Consider the following 16,659-nt stretch of genomic DNA (forward strand, 5'->3'; position numbering starts at 1 on the left):
CAAATTCGTGTAACAATAGGTTATGCATGCTGACTTGTCTTCATTTTCCAAAACTCATCACAAAAACACAAAACCAGCTCCGTGGCATTTTCTGCCAAAAATGCTTATGCTAAATCTAATAATGAGAAAATATCAGACAAAACCAAATTGAGGGACGTTCTACCAAATAACTAGATTGTGTGCTTCAAAAATGACAAGGTCAGGAAAGACAAAGGAACAGTTCCAGACTGTAGGGTCCTAAGTGGACAACTGAATGCAGTGGATGAGCTGGGAACTTATTTTGCTATATAGTATATGTTGGGGCAATTGGTGAAATTTGAATAAGGTCTGTAGTTAAGACAGTAGTATGAGATACTATTAATTTCACAATTTTGCTAATTGTAAACTATGGAAGAGAATGTCCTTGCTTTTAGGAAATACACACTGGAGTATCTAAGAGTAAAGGGGGCATAATTTCTGTAAGTTGCTCTTAAATGACTTTAAAAATGTGTGTATATATATATATATATATATCTCATATATATATATCCACATATATATATATATATCTCATATATATATATATATCTCATATATATATATATATCTCATATATATATATCTCATATATATATATATATCTCATATATATATATATATATATATATCTCATATATATATAAATGAGAGACCATATTTGTTAGAACATTTAGCACATCTGGAGAAAGGGTGTATGAGAATCCTTTGTACCATTCATGCAACTTTTTTTGTAAGCCTGAAACCATATGAAAGTACAAAATTAAAAAAAAAAACATAAATAAAAATAAAATCCCTCATCTTAGATGCCTTCTTCACTAAGAAATTTTTCTGATGTTCACCTGCCCTGGCTCTTAAGTGGCGTAGATGCTTCTGCCCTGTGTGCCCTTGACTTGTGGCCTGTCACAACAGTTACACTATATTGTAACTGCCTGCTTATGTCATTAAACTGTGAGCCCCGCTAAAAAAGGAAGGGACTCTCTTTTATCCTTCATCTTTGTATCACCTGAGCCTAGCTAATACCTGGCACAGAGAGGAGACTCATCATGGATTTGTTGAATGATAAGGTAGTGGAACTTGGCCTTATATCCAAGGTTTGATTTTCTAGGGGCCTGTTGTGAATTTTAGGCTTGCTTTTTAGGTTTTGGAGCAGAGATGAAGCTCTGGTTTGGGACTTAGCACATCTAGTCAGGAAGCTGAGTTCTGTCATAGTGCACACAAGAGAGAGTCTGTTTAGTTTATTTATACCTTAGCTTGGAGATACTGTGAAGATAGAATTTGAGCTCTTTGAAAGAAAGCCAAATGATCGGTGCACTCTCTTTGTCTAGGTGTTTACTTGGAGGAAATTCCACTGTTTATGGTCAAAGCCAAGTGTGTTTAGTATTAAAAGAACCATGTTTTTTCTTAAAATGTGGCCCCTGAATGCAGGCCACATTTCATGTGGTGTGCAATGAAGAGACAGCGATCTGAGTTGGCTGCAGAACTGACCGTAAGGGCATTAGTGAGAAGTGTGTGTGCTCACGGGGGCTTCCTACTTGTTCCCTATTTTATGGGTAATGTTTGGGATATATAAAGGGAAGGTTTGTCTGCATAATGAGCTGATGTTAAAATGCAGTGTCATAAAGATGCACCTCACTCCTTTATTTGATTTCCATATTAACTTACTCTCTTAGGAGGGTCTGCATTGTGGTCACTGTTTCCCCGCTATTCGTCTCTAATATTAACTTTCAAGCTAGATATTTTGCTATTTGGAAAAGACAACAGTGCAAGAGATAATCAGTATAGCTTTTATCTTTGCTAGGAGCCACAGAAGCCTATGTAGAAAAAGTCCAAATGCGCGCCCGTGACTCCGGAGGAGGAAACTCAACTACAGACTGTAAGGACTGGGAAGCCAAACCACGTTCCCTGCTGAGGTTTTTTTTAGGTGTAATCTGGAGGGCTGGGGCTGTAGCATGTGTTTATGTAGACTCTGTAGGAGTCTCTATGAGGGAGGAAAGATGGCTCTGGTCAGTATGAATCAGCGAGGAAGAACTCTAGCTCCCCACACCTCAAAAATAATTCCCTCGTGCATCCCACCAATCAGAGATTCATTTGGAATAACAGGTTCTGCTGAAAACTGCAATGCAAGTTAAGACTCCTACCACCAGTGTGAATTGGTTTTAACCAGGCATTGCCTCTCCTCTAACACCTAGCTGAGGAGATGAAATAGTTAGTGGGCTCGTTTGGAGGAGGAGATAGTTTGGAAAGGGGGCTGACCAGGGGAAAATGCCGAAGCGGGATGCTTTGGAAAGCTGCAAACAGTGTCTTAGCTCTTGGAGTTTGGGGAAGAGAGGCAGGGAGAGGAGAAGTGATCAAGGCCCCAGAAAGAAAAGGATGCAGTGGCCAAAACGGATGTTGACCACGCAGTAATGGTAGCAGGAATCCCGCTTAGCATGTCACCAAGTAACGTGTAGGTCATGGTCCCGGAATTGTCTGCCTTGAAGAATTACCTGGCTTGTTTCTCTCAAAGAATGAACTCTCTCAATGATATGTATATATCAATGTTCATCTTGGGATAAAGTATACCTATGTTATTGATCAGTGAACACTTAATTAAACATATAACGTTCCTGACACCTTTGCTGTGCCAGCTGACACTTGTCTAGGATCTTACCCCCTGGAACTTAATTTCTCAACAACGTTTGCAGAGTACTTTGACAAAAGTAACTTCCACTGAACTTTAAAAATAAAAGGAACAAATTCCGGAGCAACCAACTGAATAATTCTGTTATAGGAACCATCACTATAAATGGCTCATTTATCTAAATGGCATTCAGTCTCACATGGGCATTCAGGAATTTTAAGACAGACAATGGCTATTTCTCCAAACCCTAAAAATCCCATAAGATAGGGGCAGCAGGCAGAAAGCTTTTGTTCTTGTCAAAATCAGTCTCGACTTCGGTGTATTGTGGTAGCTACATGTCATTGTCATATTCTTGTCCACTCAGGCAGATGCCTTTGGTCCACGTAGCCACAATTCTAGAACAAGGAACCTTTACAGTATAAACCAAACAGCTGAAGAGTGTACAGATCAGAGCTCAGAATTAGAAAGAGAGGCACCTGGCTGACTCAGTTGGTAGAGCAGGCGACTCTTGATCTTGGGGTCGTGAGTTCAAGCCCCGTGTTAGGTGTAGAGATTACTTCAAAATCAAATTTAAAAAGTAGGAAGAAAGGAGCCAAGAAATGGCTTGGAGGAACTGGGCCTTGCTGAGGGCTTTATGGGGAGGGAGAGAAAGAGAGAAAATCTGTAGGGAATGAATAATAGGGCACAGCAGGCAAATATTCTTGCTCCCCGCTTTTCCCCAATAGTCTCTCAGGGTGACTTATTAGAGGAAATAGACTCTTTTGGGGGAGAAATAAAGACCTTTATACAAGGCCGGTAAATACATTTATGGGCCATCTGAGTCCACTTTCTCTGTCATTGCCTTTATTCAGGTGTATGTCTTCTGTGCTCTGGACAGCTACAACCATCCTGTGGCCTCGCCCTGAGCCTTCAGAGTCGTCTCCTACTCTACCACAGGGAAGTTTTTTCTAAAATGCAAGTATTATTGTTTGACAGCCCTGCTTAAAAGCTTTCAGTGACTTTTTCTTTTCTGTGGACTATATCACAAGGTTTATAGCATTAAGAAGCTTCATATTCTTTTCCTCCAACCTTATTAGTTCTAGCTTCATGGAATTTTTATAATTCATGTCTAGGCTTTCTTACACATGCCTGAAAAACCACTGCTCTACCTTCCAGAGGCAAAATCAGGAATTTTTTTCATCTTTGGAAGCCCAGTCCTCATAGCTGTACCTCCTAATTCCAAAAAGTTGAAGTGAGTATATTCACTGAGGTTGCCGCTCTACCTAGCATACATATCTAACTGCATTTTTTCCTACAACCTACTGCAATTGTTTTTGCATTTATCGCACATGCTAGATTTTCACCTTCTTCGAGGTTAATATCTCATTGATTTATTTTTGTAGCTGTAACACATGGCACATAATAAGTGCTTAACAATTGTCTATTGGATCAATGAATGAACTGTTCGTGCTTAAATCCCAGTATTTAGTTAGTAGCTCTATAAGTGAAGCTAAAGACTATTTGCCTGAAGTCAGCCCAGTCCTGGGCTGGGTCCCTGTGGGGGTTGGGAAGTGAGGGAACACTGGCTGGAGAGAAGGGTTCATTCAATACAGATATGGGTTCATTTTTTTAGGAAAAAATAAACAATAGCTGGTGGGAGCGTCATTATTACTGATTGGGAGAGATTCATGATATGGAAAAATAATTACTGTTAGGTTAAGTAATGGGAACGGGAAATATATCATAGTAGAGGCGGCCATGCGCATGTTTTTGGATCGGGATGAAATATATGGAAACAGTAGAATTAGGTAAACATGAGTTGGTTCTCAACCATATGGAGAAGGAGACAGGTGGCATCTGGGATGAGTTTGTGTAGAGAACAAAGACCGTGATCCTTTTTTTTTTTTATGTCTGATCTTATTTGTTACTCTTAGAAAATTTTGTTTTTTTTTTTTAAGTTTTTAGAAAATGTTTATTTATTTTTGAGAGAGAAAGAGAGAGGCAGAGGCAGAGAGAGAAGGAGAGAAAGGATCTGAAGCAGGGTCTGTGCTAACAGCAAAGAGCCCTATGTGGGGCTCAAACTCATGAACCATGAGATCATGCCCTGAGCTGAAGTCGGACACTCAATGGCTGAGCCACCCAGGCACCCTGAAAAGTCTCGTTTTTGACTGGATTCAGACTTAAAGGTAGAAGCTCTCAGGGAGGACAGCTCCTGTCTTTTGGCAATCTGTCCCTGGCATTTTTCTTTGGCCTTCTTTATTCTCTTAGCCAGAAATTTAGCATATCCTGCAGCGTCTTCCTTATTTTACTTCGTATGCTGTTTCTTCAGAGAAATGCGCCATTTGTGGTAGATTACGTACGGAGTAACAAGATGCTGAATCTTGGGCACTTTGGTTGTAGGTTTCTTACCTTCTTTATTTAGGGGCTTTCTCACAACATACTGGTGGACATCGTCTTCTTTAGAGGGACTGAAAAGTTTGTGGCTTCTGCTAGCTTTTTTAGATGAGCTCTTTAGGGGCTCTTTAGGGGCTCTTTAGGCCCCAGGTGATGAGGCCCCGTAGTATCAGTGGTCCAGGAATGTCCTTCTCACTTTTTGTACAAGGACCAAGTTGAGAACATTGAGATTGGCATTCACAGTGCAACCCCAGGCAGATTTGTGCTTTCTTTCTCCAGTCCTCCTTCGTCTGTATGAGGAATGCCCCTTACTCAGCAGCAGGTGGACACGGCCATGGGTCAAGACACCCTGCCTCATGGAGAAGCCTGGTTTGTCATTGCCACCACTAAGTCAGACCGTGTAACCCTTCCGTTCTTCACCCGCAGCATCAGCAGCAACTTCTGTGGCCATTCGCTTCTTATAAAAGCTACGGGGTTTGCATTCATCATCCACATGGATGAGTTTCTGGCAGCCAGTAGCTGGAAAAGAGTTGTTCAGCTTCTTCCCAAAGCAGCCTGCCGCCTCTGAGGTGCCACAACAAAGAGCGACTGTGATCCTATGTTTTTACCGCATCAGGACTCTCCTCCCCAAATATGAGGAACCTCCTCACACTATGCAGCAATGTCTCGGTGACGATGAGCAATAAAGGTTCATGAATTTTCTATTTATTGGTGCTGTAACAGCTGCTACAGTTAGAGGTTCACAGCTTGGTACCTCAGCTGTGTACAACTTTCTGACCCAGTGTGTAGCTCTTCAAAAGATATTTTATAATGAAAATTTTCAAACACACAAAAATAGACAGATTTTACCCATGTGCGCATGACCTAGTTTTAACAAATATCCATGTTTTGTGGTCCTTTTTAATGACATATTTTAAAGCAAATTCTAGACTCATATTGCTTCAGACATCAGTATGTCATGATGTGTCTCTAACTGATAAAGATATCAAAAATAATATAACCACCGAGCCATTTTCACATCCAGGGTTGCTTTAAACACATGCCAGGACTTATTCCCTTCCTTTCCCCTCATCCCACTCGTCTGTCAGGCTGTACATACTGGGCCCCATTATGCCCGAGCTTTGTCTTTCTGGGGGAGGAACCAGCCATTGTACCCATTCTCGTGTGCGAGCAGTCTTCCATTTGCAAAACACCATCTATGAAGAATGAAGTTTCCTGGCATTTGCCTTTGTTCAGCCTGTACCTGATATTTTAATTAGCAAAAAGATGTATTCAATCTGCACACTAATCTAGCACTGTTTCGTGTCACCTCTCCCTGATATGACAAAAAGGTTCATTTTTAAAAATCAGAGAGTGCATTTAAAGACCTTAGAGGAGGAAAGAACGTGGAGAGATAGTAGGGAATTTCAATTTATCAGAACTTCTGTTTTGATTTTTAGTTCAGAAGCCAGGGTCTTGAGATTTATATCTTAACCATGAGAGGATGCTTTTAGAAGTTTTATAAGTGATGTTTAGGATAATGATAATAATCACTTTTGCAATTTATTTTTCTTAAGAAAGCCAGTGGGAATGAATCCCTTGTTGAGAGTATAGTATGGAGTTTCTAGACTAGCCCACAAGCTCCATCAGAGCACATATCTAATTATCTTGTACATTGCACTGGTGATTGCCCCTGGTGTTCTGCAAGTTCTAAGCATAGTAATTTCCCTGTGAGTGTATGTTGAATGAACAAAGATAATGTACAGTTTTTCCTCCATTTAAGATGTCATGTTAGCGAGGCTGAGATCTAGCAAGATCTATGAACTATTCCTTTCCCTCCAGCAGAAGCCACAGATGTTGACTTCATCCTGTGCTCCTGACTCATCTCCTCCCTGGTCTTTGGTTTGGATTGTATCTCTCCTTCACAGCTTCTCTGGTATGCAGCTGCCATCCTTTATTAGCACATGACTGACCCAGCATCTGTGCTTTCTTACTGAATACAGAGCAGGGAGAGAAAAGCAAGAACTCTCCCATTTCCACTCTACCACAAGCTTATCTTTAGGGTGGGATGATGTGGGTACCAAGAGGGAGAAAGAGAATGAAGTGGGTGGAGACATTTGAGTGGTTTGTGTAAGAGATTAAGCAGCGATTGCAAATGGGAGTCATGGTTATGGGGCACGCTGTCCTCCTGAGTTTTTAAGATCAGAGGGCACCATTTACTGTAATATCAGAAATGAGGTGGTCCTCGCATGGGGATTTTTCTACTTTTTAGAGAAAAATTGCTCTCATTTGTTGGTAACATGTAGGGATAGAAAGGAAGAAGTCTGTTAGTTTCAATGATTGCATCTAGCATAGTTTCTCTTGCATTCCTAGGACTGTAGCCTTTGTTGGTAAAACCTGCACGAAGATGTTTGCATGGATGAACACCTGCCAGTTCAGATCATTTGGCTTTTTTTTTTCTGAAGGTGTGAGAAGATGGGTTGAAGGGTGACTGGGTGGGAATGGCTTGTAAAGAAGACCTGTTGACTGTAAATTTTGGAGAAATGAATCGTGACTTTGTTGCTTTACTTCATTTATACAAATTTACACACAAGATATGGTTTCAGGAAAACTGGCAGCAAAAAAAGAAAAACAAAGAAAATATGACTCCTAGCTTTTGCATCATATCTTTTTTAGACTCTTCATCTTCACTATTTGTAGTTGCTGGTTTAATAACTTTAATAGTTGCTGTTTAAGTCTGTTAACCAGGGTATGCTGATTGCAGTGACCAGCAGACCTCAAATATGTTTCAAACATAATAGAAGCTTATTTTTTGTTAATGTAATAGTAATGGGAATGTGCACAAGTGAGCACATAGCACTCCTCTACTGTCATTTAGGGACACAGGCTAACCAAGGCTCTGCCATGGAGAGGCTTTGAAATGTTCCCAGGTTTTCTTTTTCTTTGTCCTTTCTAGTTTGTATAGAAAAGAGCAAATTTGTGTCAACTTTGGAAGTGGGATACATAATTTCTCCTTGTATTCCCTAGGTTAGAATTCAGTTGCACTGGCATATCTGACTTCAAAGGAGTCTGAATAATGTACTTATCTAATGTAGGTTCTCTAGAAAGTAGAATCTGAGGCAAGGACTAGGTGTTGATGTTTTTTATGAGAGATACGAGTCCAGGGCAGCAAGAGTGAGAGAAAAGGGAAGTGAGGCAGGGAAGGATGGTAAGCAGGGCGAGGTAACATACAGGCTATTACTTCACAGGAAGTTGAAAGAGATAGCAAGTCACTTAGCAGGTCAACCCACTTGGCCAGGCTGCATGGTGAAATCACTACTGAGAACGTTCCATTGGAGGGAGAAAAGGAAAGAGAACTTATCTACCTGGTTCTTTTCCATCTCTTTGCTCTTCCTGGTCAAGGTTTGCACCACAGTTTGCCCTTCAGCACTACTGGTGTGCACCGTCCAGCATTTTCAGCAGCTTCTTAGAAGCCAGAACAAATGCTCTTTGGGGTGGCATTTCATCTGAATCTCAGTTAGAAAGAGGCAGGAGAATATGGGGACTCCAGTGTGGCTGGTTGGTCTCAAGTAACAAAAATTCTGAGTCTGTTGGTTGTGATGGCAGCTGTCTGGGGGATAAGTGAAGCCAGTACAATCTGCAAATTGCAAAAAAGGGGTCTTACAGTCTGCCCCTTGCACCATCGAGATCCGTTTTTGACCTCTAGTTGTATCTAGTTCACAAACTAAAATATGGGACATTTGTTTGTTTGTTTGTTTGTTAGAACAAGAGGACATCTTCCTGGAAAGTAGAGGTACAAGTCCAACCAGTCACAGAGTCACTTTCAAGGTGCATTTTCCTAGAAGAGATAAGGCAGGAAGGTCAGTGAAAAGCTACTACTGCTTCTTCAGTGGGTCCTGAGGCTGTAATACTTATCATTTTTCTCCTCCACCATCCAGTATAGAGTTCCTCACCTTGTGCAAGTACTCTCACTGGTATGCTTGCCTAGTGGGGTGACCCAGACCTTTACTGAGGATTTTAAGTCCTTTGTTGTCCTGTGTTACTGGGTAATAGTTGTTCTAATTGGCCAATGACAGTTAGTAGTGATACTGTTCTGAATAATAGTAAGTATTCACGATAACCACACTTCCGGTTTTGTGGAGGAAGAATTTATTGATTATAAGGGAAAGGGAATATAAGGAATTAAACAATTATATAGTCAACATATAGAGGGAGAGAAGTACAGAGAAGAACAAAGAAGGCTTAATGCATCAAATCAAGTACTTAACAACATCCAAACTTCTGACTGGGGAAGCCCCGCATTGAACAGCCCGGTTGGAGTCCCGATTGAGGGGACAATCCGGATTGTGATTTATGGTTAGTCATTAAGTTTGCCTATGTGCAGTCCTGAGCGAGCTGGATTTTTGGTTTCTTTTATTATATCTCACAGTTCTAAGAGTCTGGGCATCTGCATATTCCTGTTCCCCACCTAATCCATTCCAGGGGGCCAGCCTGGTCTGGCTCAAGTTGGTGAGGCATGGTAATCCCACTTGGCGTCAGGAACAGAAGGGCCAGTTCTGATCCCCAGGCCAGATATGGAGTACAAGCCAACAAAGTGCCCCCCTTGATTGTGTATATGTGGCTCTGGGAAAAAATGCATGACAAGTCACATAAACAATTTCTGTACAAAACACATACTAAGAGATGTCTTAGTGAATGTCTGTATTTTTACATATTGTGTAGAAGCAACCCTAAGATCTCATGGTAATCAAGGTTGATTATCTCAGCCAGTACATTAACTCCTTTCTGTGATCACTTCCATGGAGAATTCAGGCTATCCAAGTGGTAGGTACAGCTTCTGGTTCAGTGGAACCACCGTTGCATCCCCTGGCAAGTGTTCCTCTTTTGGGAATTAGAACCTAGGAGCCTAGGGTTATGGAACTGAAAGCACAAATGCCACAAGTGGTCTACAGAGGGTGATGATAAGAGGGGACACTCATATTCCTCTTTGTTCTTGTACTTTTGTATTCAAGTTATTGGAGACATAGTACCACATGTCAAGTATTGGTGTAGCATCTACACTGCATCCTGGAGGTCAGAGTCTCAAGTCTTCGGTGTATTGTTCCTAAGCAGGCACCCTAGCTGAACCTTTAACAGATCATTCCGCTATTTTTTTTTCTTTTTTTGCATGGCTGCTTCTGAGTGATAAACCCATTTGTTAGAAGGGCATGGATGATCTTAAGAATATACCCTATAATCAACAACAAAGCGGACAGGTTCTCTTACATTGGCTACTTAAGAGTCACGATGTTGGAAGCAACAACCTCTCCTTTTCCTCTCTGCCATCTGCTTGGCAGCTGCAAAGCAACAACTGTGTGTGAATGCATCTCCGTTCGTGTTGGCGAGGCTGGTGCTCAGATTGGCAACGCCGGCTGGGAGCTCTATTGCCTGGAACACGGCATTCAGCCTGATGGGTAGGTGCCAAGTGACAAGACCACTGGGGGAGGAGATGACTCCTTAAACACCTTCTTCAGTGAGACAGGTTCTGGCAAGCATGTGCCCAGGACAGTGTTTGTAGAGCTGGAATCCACCGTCACTGACGAAGTTCACAGTGGCACCTACCACCAGCTCTTCCACCCCGAGCAGCTCATCACAGGCAAGGAAGATGCTGCCAATAACTATGACCAAGGGCACTACACCATTGGCAAGACGATCATTGACCTTGTCTTGGATTGAATTCAGAAACTGGCTGGCCAGTAAGCAGGTCTTCAAGAGCTGCTTACTTTTCCGCAGATTTGGAGGGGGAACTATTTCTGGGTTCACCTCCCTGCTGATGGAACTTCTCTTTGTGGATTATGGCAAGAAGTCAAAGCTGGAGTTCTCCATTTTTCTGCCCCCCCCCCCACCCCCAGGTTTCCACAGCTGTAGCTGAGCCCTACAACTCCATCCTCACTACCCACACCACCCTGCAGCAGTCTGATTGTACCTTCATGGCAGACAATGAGGCCATCTATGACATCTGTTGTAGGAGCCTTGATATTGAACACCCAACCTATACTAACCTAAATAGGTTGATAGGTCAGATTATGTCCTCCATCACTGCTTCCCTCAGATTTGATGGAGCCCTGAATGTTGATCTGACAGAATTCCAGATCACCCTGGGGCCCTATTCCCACATCTACTTCCCTCTGGCCACATATGCCCCTGTCATTTCTACTGAGAAAGCCCACCATGAACAGCTTTCTGTTGCAGAGATCACCAATGCATGCTCTGAGCCAGCCAACCAGATGGTGAAATGTGACCTTCGCCATGGTAAACACATGGCTTATTGCCTGTTGTACCATGGTGATGTGGTTCCCAAAGATGTAAATGCTGCCATTGCCACCATCAGGACCAAGAGTATCATCCAGTTTGTGAATTGGTGCCCCACTGGCTTCAAAGATGGCTTAATTACCAGCCTTCCCCTGTGGTACCTGGTGGAGACCTGGCCACCAAGGTACAGCAAGATGTGTGCATGCTGAGCAACACCACAGCCATTGCTGAGGCCTGGGCTCTCCTGGACCACAAGTTTGACCTGATGTATGCCACGCATGCCTTTGTTTACTGGTATGTGGATGAGGGCATGGAGGAAGGAGAGTTTTCTGAGGACATGGTTGCCCTTGAGAAGGATTATGAGGAAGTTAGTATGGATTCTGTTGAAGGAGAGGGTGAAGAAGAAGGAGAGGAGTACTAAAGTTAAAAATATCACAAAGGGACCAGTTTTACAGGGAAGCTTATTCTGCTTTGAACATTGAAAATTGTGCTCTGATCAGTTAATTTGTATGTGGCAGTGTATACTCTCGTATACATTTATTGATCAATGCTTTAAAACACAACACTTTGTTACAGATCCAAGCTATCCATTTCTCTGATGGGTTTGAATGAAGTATTCCCTGTGTTAAATGACAGAAGAAAAGAAAAGAAAAGGATAACACAAAACAGGGTGTGTCGATAATTTTATAAGCCTAACTAAGCTTTATGTGAAGAATCTGAATACTGTACTCTTAGCAGAGAAACATACTATGTTTTGTTATCGGATAGAAACGTAAGAGATCAACTAATTCTACTGCCCCATTTTACAAAAGAAAATGGAGGCCCAGATGGAAAAGAGTGGCTTACTGTGGGGTAATAGCTAATTAACGGATGAATTTGTGCTGCATCCAGGTTTTTTGACTTCTAGGTCCTTGAAAATTTCATTCTATAACATCATCTTTAAAGCAAACAAACAAACAAAACATGGGTTCATCTTTTGAAATTTCAAAGTGGATTTTTAGATGCAAATTGGATTAGTTTCGAGGTTGCAATTATCTTTGTTTATCCTTTGCCACGATAGATAGTAGAATTGTGGGGATTTTTTTGGTTGTTGTTCCTGGAAGTGGTACAGTTGTCCATGGGGAAGCAAGGGAAACATTTGTCTTCAGGCAATAATTACTTTCCACTCTTTCAGGGCTTTGTTGAAATCTCACCTCCTCCAGCAAGCCTTCCCTACATTCTTTAGTTTATGGCAAACTTCTCTTAATTCCCACGGGAACTATTGGCCATCTTTTTGTTATTTTTACTGTAAAACAATTATTACAAGATCACAAGAAAATAAATGAAAAGAAAAAAACTAACATTCTGTCATTTCAACAAATTAAACCATTTTCATTTTTCACAATTACATTCAGCATTTTGTATGCATATATAATTTGTATGCCACTGGATATTTTTGTAATCATGGCATAGATATATATTTGTAGTCGTTTCCTCATTTGGCAATGCATGATCACTTTTTCAAGTTGCTACATGATTTTCATAATTTTATTTTGAATAGCATTACTCATTACCTTTTGGATATTTCATAGGAATATTGTAATTAACATGTCTGAGTGGACTCAGCTTTTCCATTCAGCATCATGCAGTTTTAGGCAGAAAAAGTCCTCAGCTTCTCCATCTCATTGCTATCCACTGCTTCCATTGAGTTGAAAAGTCTAATTTTCTACTGCCTAAATATTTCATAATCAAAAACTCTTTTTTCCCACTTCATCACTGGCTTAGACTTCTTGAGGCTCACCAGTCCAATTTCAGTAGCGCTCGTTCCTACTGGTATCCTCCTTATGGAGGCATAAGTAATCTTTCTAAAATGAAAATGTGATACAATACTTCTCTGCTTAAAAACATTCAGTGATGGGGTGGCTGGATGGCTCAGTCGGTTAAACATCCAACTTTGGCTCAGGTCATGTTTTCACAGTCTGTGAGTTCAAGCCCCGCATGGGGCTCTGTGCTGACAGCTCAGAGTCTGGAGCCTGCTTTGGATTCTGTGTCTCCCTCTCTCTCTGCCCCTGCCCTGCTCACACTCTGTCTCTCTCTTAAAAATAAATAAACATTGGGGCACCTGGGTGGCTCAGTCGGTTAAGCGTCCGACTTCACTCAGGTCACAATCTTGCGGTCCACGGGTTCGAGCCCCGCGTCAGGCTCTGGGCTGATGGCTCAGAGCCTGGAGCCTGCTTCAGATTCTGTGTTTCCCTCTCTCTCTGCCCCTCCCCTGTTCATGCTGTGTCTCTCTCTGTCTGAAAAATAAATAAACGTTAAAAAAAAATTTTTTTTTTAAATAAATAAACATTAAAAAAAACCATTCAGGGGCTCCTGGGTGGTTCAGTCAGTTGGGTGTCCGACTTCAGCTCAGGTCATGATCTCACGGTTCATGAGTTCGAGCCTCATGTCAGGCTCTGTGCTGACAGCTCAGAGCCTGGAGCCTGCTTCAGATTCTGTGTCCCCCTCTCTCTCTGCTCCACTCCTGCTTGTGCTCTGTTTCTCTCTGTCTTTCAAAAATGAATAAACCTAAAAACATTTTTTTTTTAAAACATTCAGTGATTTTCCTTTGTCTGTGAGGAGGTTGTCAGTACTTGAAACTGGGGTTATTTTGCACAAAAATGTAGATTTCTGGTTCCTCTTGGGGAATTGAACATCTGGGCACAGTGGGTCTGCTTTCCAGCCTGGCACCAGAAAGCAGAAGCTGAGTGGAGGCTGTTTCTACAGACAAGGCAAATGCTCCCCAATCTGACCGGGAGGTCTCCTCAATCTGTCTTGGTGCTCATGGGCTTTGAGTGTGAGACCCCCTTACTGTCTAAGCCAAAGCCTAAATTCCTGTGAATGGCCTGAAGGTTCTTCAGCACAGGCCCTGTTGAGTTCTTTAACCTTATTGTTGCACTTATCAAGAGATAGAGAGGGGCTCCCAAATGTGCCTTGTAATACCCACCATCTTTGCTCACCTTTGCATTGGCTAGGGGAAACTCTTTTTCTTCCTTCCAGACTTGGCTGCATCATCATCTCCTCTCTGAAGACCATCCTGATTTCTAAAAGCTACCGGGTGGCAGAATGATCTGGAAAGGCATTTTACTTCTCATCCTATTCTATGACTAGTTTTTCCCTGCTCAGGCGAGGAGACCAGGCAAGAAGGTTTCTCTTGCTGCTGCCTCCTTAATCCTTCTCCACTCCTTTTTGTCTGGCTCTCTTCTCTGCTTTCCTAATCCTTTCCTGTCTATTTAATTCAGCACAAGTTTATAGAAGGGCTGCTGAGGGCACTGGATGAGTGAGGAGATGAGTAAGGTTCCTGCAGTGGTAGGGCTTGCATCTGTGTAAGACCAGCAAATGTGTGATGGTGGCACATGAACAGGTGCTTTAAGTCAGATATGAGCAGGGTGCTGTGAACAGGTGCTGGTGTTGGCCAGCCCTGTTTGGCAAAGGCAGGGAAAGACGATTGCTTACATTTAAAAGGATTTCTTAACAGGATAATGGAATCATGTGTTCCTCATAACTGTCTTATGCTTTCTTCTCATCTGTAGATTCCCTTCTAAGCCTCTCTAATATTTCATTTTAGAATGTGACAGGTTGTCTGATTTTGAATCTAACCCCATTACTTATCTCTGTGACAGTTGCTAGACAGCTTAAATTCTCCATGTCTGTTTCTTAATTTTTTTATTAAAATTTTTTTTTAATTTTAGAGCGAGAGTGTGCATGAGCGAGGGAGAGGGGCACGGGGAGAGGGAGAGAAAGAGAGAGAGAGAGAGAGAGAGAGAGAGGGAGAGAGAGAGAGTCTTAAGCTGGTTCCATGCCCAGTGCAGACCCCCTACTCTCCAGCTACGCAAGCCAGAGAACTAGGGGTTATACTTGATTGTTCCTCTTCATCCTCACCTATCCAATCAACCACCAATACCTGTGACTTCTTACTCTGAAAGGTCTCTTATATTTGTCCATTTCTTTCTGTTTTCACTGCCTTCCACCCTAGTCCAAGTTACTATCATTTCTTTTAGAGTAAATGCAATTACCTTCTTATTGAGCTATATAATTGCTTAATGAGACAGAATATTATTTTCACCTGGTTTCCATTATAAACCATGCTCTGTCTTCATTGGAAGAATGATTGGAATAGAGGACACCCCCCCCCCCCCCAAATACAGTCCCCAAACTTGAATCATATCGCTGTTAAGGATATTAGGTGATACCAAGATATAGTAGGGCAAAAGGAAAGTAATTTTTTTATGAGCATAAGGGAAAGAATTTTGTGGTCAAATACTCAGTAGAGCAGAGGAGGATAGAAAAAAGGAAAGAGAAGGGAGGAGTAAGGGTGAATAACTAGAAGATGATAAGAATATGAAGGCCAGTGAAAATTCATAGCATGGAGAGCCAATAAATATTTTTTTAAATGCTATAGCTTATGTCTCCAGGGCTTACAAAGACATAAAATGCTATAGCTTAATTGTCATTCTCATGTGCTTTGCTGAGAACTAAATCCTTCCTTCTTCCTTGTTTCTCTTATGAAAGTTTTCAAAATCTTTTAAGAATTTGTGAGGGTATACTCTGTTTTGGGGCAACTGAACCTAGTTTTATGAGTAGGTTAATGCAATATGTCACAGAGGAGCCATGAACCCAGAAGGCAGAGGTGGCCATGAGCAATAGGCCATGGGAAGTTCCAGAAACTGGAGCAGAACTTTGGTCTTCTGTTAGGTCATGGGATTGTTCAGAGCTTAAGACAATTATTCCTAGATCTCCAAAGAGACGAGGGGTCTCCAGCTGACATCTGATTGACATTTGCGTCTACATAAAATTGTTCCTTCCTATGTGAAAAAATGATTCTCTGAGAAAAGCATGTAAATCTAGTTTCTTTTCTTCTTTGTGAAAATACACAGCCAAATCATTAACTGTTTTAATTTCAGGATCGAACAAATCAGAAACTGATTGGGAAATGGCATTCCAACAGGCTGGATTTATTCACAGCTCTGCTTCGTAACTGGGTTCCAAGGGATTTGCCAATGGGAAGTAACTGAACTTCTCTGTGGCCTCATGTTTCTCATCAGTAAAATAAGGGATTTAGGCCAACCATTGTTTTCTAAGCTTTGGTCTATATATCCATATAACAGAAGATGTGGGAACTTCCACATTTCCATTCATAGCTAGAATGACTGTATGTCCGATTTACTTCATATAGGCCCAGTTTGTGCCTGTTTCCTGGCATCATTATTAATCATGCCCCATTTCACTCTCAAAGATGTCCAGATGTGGATAATAACAACACAATTTCCCTATTAATAGGAATTCCTGGAATAGAAAATTTTAGGTTAAATAATTTTAAGCAGGTGTTTTAACTGCAAAACTTTGCAGATTCTTTAATA

The 16,659-nt window shown here is 41.6% G+C and overlaps 2 pseudogenes; one reads left to right on the forward strand and one right to left on the reverse strand.

Annotated features, from left to right (window-relative positions):
• Positions 1-3,801: 3,801 nt before the first annotated feature.
• Positions 3,802-6,169, reverse strand: LOC132684208 (small ribosomal subunit protein eS6-like; annotated as a pseudogene).
• A 4,107-nt stretch (positions 6,170-10,276) lies between these two features.
• Positions 10,277-11,702, forward strand: LOC132684207 (tubulin alpha-1A chain-like; annotated as a pseudogene).
• The last annotated feature ends 4,957 nt before the right edge of the window (positions 11,703-16,659 follow it).

Source organism: Panthera onca, chromosome C2 (genome assembly GCF_046562875.1).
Source record: "Panthera onca isolate mPanOnc1 chromosome C2, mPanOnc1 haplotype 2, whole genome shotgun sequence".
NCBI lineage: Eukaryota > Metazoa > Chordata > Mammalia > Carnivora > Felidae > Panthera > Panthera onca.